The sequence below is a fragment of the Lampetra fluviatilis genome, chromosome 25 (assembly GCF_964198595.1).
Source record: "Lampetra fluviatilis chromosome 25, kcLamFluv1.1, whole genome shotgun sequence".
NCBI lineage: Eukaryota > Metazoa > Chordata > Hyperoartia > Petromyzontiformes > Petromyzontidae > Lampetra > Lampetra fluviatilis.
In genome coordinates, this window is record NC_136299.1 from 7752260 (window position 1) to 7759066 (window position 6807).

Here is a 6807-nt window from a genome sequence, read left to right on the forward strand (position 1 = left end):
CTTCAGGTGGAACCGTCACAGTTCCACCTGAAGACGGAAGCTTGTGTTGCCTCCGAAACGTCGTGATTTTTATTTAATTTTTATTTTACTTTTATTAATTTTAATATTTTACCTACGTGACTTTACCGAAAAAACCTAAGAATACGAGAAGGCAGCTGTCATCGAGAGCTGCTGTATTAGGTGGGGGGTGGGGTAAGACATTGTATTTTTGGGCCAATTTTGCACGCTGGCCAGCAGTAGGTCTCAGGAGTAGACCCACCACCACCAAACTTTAACCACCACCACCACCGTCGTGCTAGCGAGCGTGTCGTGGTGTTTGTTCCCTCGTTGTGATCTCCACGCACGCCTGTTGTTACTGCCACCACAGGTTCATCACCCCCCCCCTACCCCCACTCATGCGAGTATTGGCACGCGAGAATCGTGGTATTTGCACGTGGATCCTGGTGGATGATTGGTTGTTGTTCTTGTTGTTGTTTATTACCGAGTATAATCACCCACAAATGTCTGTCCGTCCCGCGCGTGACGTCACTCCACATGAGGCCCACCCTCCCCGCGCGTGACGTGTCTCCGCATGAGGCCCCGCGCGTGACGTCACTCCACACGAGGCCCACCCTCCCCGCGCGTGACGACACTTTACATGAAGCCCACCCCCCCTCGTGTGACGTCACTCCGCATGAGGCCCACCCCTCCCGCGTGACGTCACTCTGCATGAGGCCCCCCGCCCTCATTAATATTCATGAGTGGGTGGATTTGCACACTAACGCAGAGGAAGGTCGAGCTGAATTAAAAATGTATTACGCAAAGTCGCTTCAAATGTTGAGTTTCTTTACAGAAAGCGACGGTAAAAAATAAATCTACGCAGCACAGTGCTACATCCGTGCGTGACGTCACTGCCCCCCCTTCATTAATATTCATGCTCGCGTGGAAATTGAGACGAACGCACTCCACATGCCGCACCCTTCCCCAATAACCATGAGGGGGTGACGTCACTCCACATGCCACACCCCTCCCCAATAACCATGAGGGGGTGACGTCACTCCACATGCCACACCCCTCCCCAATAACCATGAGGGGGTGACGTCACTCCACATGCCACACCCCTCCCCAATAACCATGAGGGGGTGACGTCACTCCACATGCCGCACCCCTCCCCAATAACCATGAGGGGGTGACGTCACTCCACATGCCACACCCCTCCCCAATAACCATGAGCGGGTGACGTCACTCCACATGCCACACCCCTCCCCAATAACCATGAGGGGGTGACGTCACTCCACATGCCGCACCCCTCCCCAATAACCATTAGCGGGTGACGTCACTCCACATGGGGCAACCCCCCCCCCTCATCAATAATCATGAGCTGAACAATTTTTCTATTGAATATTTCAGATTTACTGCAATATACACCAGCCCTTGATGGGGCAATGAAGCTCATAAGCAATATTACCCTAACCTCACCATCACTCACTCACCCTCACATCACTCACCTCGCAATGTAATCACTCGCCCTCGCGTGAATTCACCCCACCATCACTCACCCCACCACCACCTCACTCCACCATCGCCATCACTTCACCCGACCACCACCAACCCACCTCACTCCACCATCATCAACATCACCGCACCGTCACGCGTCTTGCCTGCTCCCTCCCCCCCCCAACTTCGTCCTGCCTGTTTGTCTCGTCTTACGTCCGGTGTCATGATCAATACACTCTATAGACAGTCGATAGACAGTCGATATATTTTGTATTCCGCCAGCCACGTGAGTGCCAGCGATAGTCGCGACGTTTCGCGGCCTGGGCTCTGAAGGCTCCAGGGGGTTTCCACCCGTCCCAGATTTGTCACGGACATTCGTGATGAGGATGGAAGGGGGGGTTAAGGATTCGATTTGAGGGTTGTTAAAATCGGGAGTTTATAAACAAAATAAAAACGTGTCAGTGTTACCGTCAGCCGAATGTCTAGCAAAAAAAATAAACCGGTTCATTCATAAAAAAAATATGAAACGGTAACCGGTTTATTATTTTCTGTAATCGGTTCTGATAACGGTTAGAGTTTTTACCGTTTTGTTTTTTGTTGCTCGACAATAAACCTGTTACCGAGATGTTGTACCGAGATCTGGTCGTGACATCTGATTTGTATCATCTGGTCGTGGTGTCTGATTAGTACCGAGATCTCGAAGTGGTATCTGATTAGTACCCAGCTGTATCGAGATCTGGCAGTGGTATCGTGTTGACCTTTATCGCAGTCACAGCTGACTGAGAACTTCTGGCCGGTTCGGGTCAAACAGTGGGAAAGGTGGCAGCCCTAAAAGCCCCCACATGTGGTCAGAGTTCTGTCTGTGAAAGCACTATCCACGTGGGAACATTGAAATACATAACCTTGTTTAACAACAAAAACAAGCAAAACCTGACTTGGGAAATGTATTTTTTGGGATTCCTGACCTAACTCCGAGGTCCTTGTTTGTTGTCATGTTGCGAAAGTGGAGGTCACAAGTTCAGCCGGTCCTGTTTACCAATCCACCTTGAACCTCCTAGCCACACCAGACACACCTCCAATGTTTCTGCACGCACAGATACCAACACCACCACTGTCACCAGCACCACCACTGTCACCAGCACCACCACTGGCATCCTCAACATTGCCTACTTGCCGTCACTACCACCACCCACCCAACTTGCCAGCATCAGCAGCACCACCACCACCACAACCACTATCGACTCACCACCACTCATTCAACACAACCACTGTAATCTGTACTCACCACCACTCACTGAACACAACCACTGTCGTCACCTCACCACCACCCGCTCACTACCATGAACACTACCAACCACCCACCCACTCAATATCATAACCACTACTACCCACTCAAATTCACCATCACCACTATTAATTCACCGTCACCACCTCGCCATCGCTCACCATCCTCACCTACCAGACACCCAACACTACCACCACTCACCGCCACCACCACCCACCATCCACTCAACGCCCACTCACCTTTAACCCAGTAAACATGTGAGAATGCGCAGTGAGACGATGTGCGTGGCGCGTGCGGCACAATGGGTGGATTTGTTAAGATGGAAACTTGAGCCAAGGTCTGGAGGCGGAATACTGTACTGGTTGTTCAAAAAAAGTGTAAAATAAAGACATACATGCATCACATGTTCTCTCCACATATATGAACGCAATGAGAATTCCAATACTCCTTCACCACGCCCTAAAAGCGATGGTTTGCAAAAAAAAATCTATATTTAAAAATGAATAAAAACATTAAAGACGTGGCTATTTGTTGTCGTGGTCGTGTGTGACTTACTATTGACTGTGGTCGTAACAAGTAAAAGCGCAGCCGTGTAACTGCTGGCAAGCGTCACTGCTGGTGGATGGGCCCTCCACTTCGAGGCAGGTCTCGAGTGGGATTTGGCCTACTCTTCCACGCTGGTCAGTCGTCCTGGAAGAGGTTGGGGTACCCACACTTTACCCCACCGCACGCGGCCTGCCGATCATAGGTGGTGGGGGGGGGGGGCCGTCCATAAATGACGTCACGCGCCTAGGGGGGGGGGGGGCGGGTCAGACATTTGTGACGATGTGTGAGAAATGTGACGTCACATCAAAATGCGCAACTTTAAATAAATATAGACAACACGTTTTACATAATTAAATAGACTTTTAAATAAATGTTTTCTCCTACAACATCAGAGTGCAGCGCCACATTAAATACGCACTACGATGACAATAGTTTAAAGCGATTTGAGGCATGTGTTATTTTCAAAATTGAAAAATGGTTTTCGGGGGGGGGGGGGCAGAGCTTTGTAACGTCATATTTGAGGGGGGGGGGGTTCTGACTTTTTGTGACGACGTGTGACGAGGGGGGGGGGGTCAAAAATCGTCCAAATCGCGTGACGTCATTTATGGACGACCCCCAACATCTATCCCGCCACATACTGTAGCAACAAAAAACAAATTAAAGTTTTTTTTTTGCCCATCCCATCAGCCCGCACCGCCTTCTGGGAGGGCGTCATTGTTGCAGTGCCTCGTTCCTGAAGCCCCCACCTCCTTATTAAAGACTCCACCTTCTTATTCAAGGCCCCACCTCATCATTAAAGGTCCCACCTCCTCAGTAAAGGCCCCACCTCCTTATTAAAGGCCCCACCTCCTCATTAAAGGCCCCACCTCATTAAAGGCCCCACCTCCTTATTAAAGGCCCCACCTCCTTATTAAAGGCCCCACCTCCTTATAAAAGGCCCCACCTCCTCATTAAAGGCCCCACCTCATTATTAAAGGCCCCACCTCCTCATTAAAGGCCCCACCTCCTCATTAAAGATCCCACCTCCTTATTAAAGGCCACACCTCATTAAAGGCCCCACCTCCTCATTAAAGGTCCCACCTCCTTATTAAAGGCCCCACCTCATTAAAGGCCACATTTCCTTATTAAAGGCCCCACCTCCTCATTAAAGGCCCCACCTCATTAAAGGCCCCACCTCCTCATTAAAGGTCCCACCTCCTTATTAAAGGCCCCACCTCATTAAAGGCCACACCTCATTAAAGGCCCCACCTCCTCATTAAAGGTCCCACCTCATTATTAAAGGCCCCACCTAATTAAAGGCCACACTTCCTTATTAAAGGCCCCACCTCCTCATTAAAGGCCCCACCTCCTCATTAAAGGCCCCACCTCCTCATTAAAGGTCCCACCTCCTTATTAAAGGCCCCACCTCATTAAAGGCCACACTTCCTTATTAAAGGCCCCACCACCTCAGTAAAGGCCCACCTCTTCCTTTCAGGCTCCACCTCCTAATTAAGGGCCCTACCTCATTAAAGGCCTTGACACCTCGTTTCTCAAGGCCCTGACACCTCGTTTCTCAAGGCCCTGACACCTCTTTCTCAAGGCCTTGACACCTCATTAAAGGCCCTGACACCTCGTTTCTCAAGGCCCTGACACCTCGTTTCTCAAGGCCCTGACACCTCTTTCTCAAGGCCCTGACACCTCTTTCTCAAAGCCCTGACACCTCGTTTCTCAAGGCCCTGACACCTCGTTTCTCAAGGCCCTGACACCTCGTTTCTCAAGGCCCTGACACCTCTTTCTCAAGGCCCTGACACCTCGTTTCTCAAGGCCCTGACACCTCGTTTCTCAAGGCCCTGACACCTCGTTTCTGAAGGCCCTGACACCTCTTTTTCAAGGCCCTGACACCTCGTTTCTCAAGGTCCTGACACCTCGTATCTCAAGGCCCTGACACCTCGTTTATCAAGGCCCTGACACCTCGTTTTTCAAGGCCCTGACACCTCGTTTCTCAAGGCCCTGACACCTCTTTCTCAAGGCCCTGACACCTCGTTTCTCAAGGCCCTGACACCTCGTTTCTCAAGGCCCTGACACCTCGTTTCTCAAGGCCCTGACACCTCGTTTCTCAAGGCCCTGACACCTCGTTTCTCAAGGCCCTGACACCTCTTTCTCAAGGCCCTGACACCTCGTGCACCAGACGTGCTGGTGACGAGGCCACGATTACAACAACAACAGCAGCAGCACTCAACACGTTCGTCAATAACGACGACACCACCACGTGTGTATCCTCAAAATGAAATAATATAAAATGTGCTAAAATAGTCATTATTAGTATAAAAAAAGAGTGAAAAATATTTTAGCGCGCATGACTTCTTCATAGCACTGTGTTCTATGAATAAGGGCCATTGCCCGAAACGTCGCCTACGATATCATGTAAATATACAATATCACTTGTGAATAAATGATCTTTAAAAAAAATAACAAAGTCACAGCGCTCGCCACGACTCACCGCAAAACAGTAAATCTACTGTAGCAACACAAAACTGTAGCAACCTAAAGAACCCAAGAGTACAGTGTGTATATATACTCTCTTTGGCTCTTTCGGTAAAGTCACGGAGATAGAAACAGAATATCTCCGCGACTTTACCGAAAGACCCAAAGGGTATGAATTCCTGCAGTCACGAAAGCTTTAAGCAAAGAAAAACGTTCATATTTTTTCAAACGACCATTTTCTCACTCACACACACACACATCTCCTCCTCCTTTCATGGTACGCCATCGACAGCACAACAACAACAATGCAAACTCATAAAACCAAAACCCTATCAAATAAAAAAACCCACATCACCCCCCCCCCCCACTAAACATTCAAGTAGCCGCTGTGACCGCTGGTCTAGCGGCGGCTCCAGTGGCGCAATCGGTTAGCGCGCGGTACTTATAGAGCAGTACTTTGGTGGGCAATGCCGAGGTTGTGAGTTCGAGCCTCACCTGGAGCACTGATTTTTTGCGACTTATTATTTTGCTTTCTATTTTGCTTTCACACCACCCCAACATCGCCGAATTGACGTAAAATTTGTAAAAAAAAATTCAATAATTTTTTATTAAAGCTTTATCGGTCGCTCTCGGTGTCCCCCCCCCCCGAATGCGTCGCTATTATTCGTACCTGGTTTTTGGTTGTTGTTGTTGTTGTTGATTTTTCACACTGCCACGTGATCGTACTGAGTATTTAAACACGAATCGTCATCGTCACCCATGATCAGTCCACTGCTGGACGAAGGCCTCGCGGAAATGATGTAACAAGGGTCATTTCCCGAAACGTCGTCGACATATCCCCCCCTCCTCCTCTTCCTCTGTTAGGGCAGAGTTACTCACGCACGTGATGCGTTCATATCGTAATTAAAATCATCTTCATCAGCCATGGTCTATCCACTGCTAGATGAACGCCTCCCGACGCCGTGTCCGCCATGGGATGTCGTTTGACCATACTTCACCACTCTGGTCAATGCGGGTTAGTTCAGACGGTCCGCCAT

The 6807-nt window shown here is 49.5% G+C and overlaps 1 non-coding gene across 1 annotated transcript; it reads left to right on the forward strand.

Moving 5' to 3' along the window:
• Positions 1-6179: 6179 nt before the first annotated feature.
• On the forward strand, positions 6180-6273 carry TRNAI-UAU (transfer RNA isoleucine (anticodon UAU)). The gene is made up of 2 exons: positions 6180-6217; positions 6238-6273. It is a non-coding gene; the product is annotated as a tRNA-Ile (tRNA).
• Positions 6274-6807: the final 534 nt, after the last annotated feature.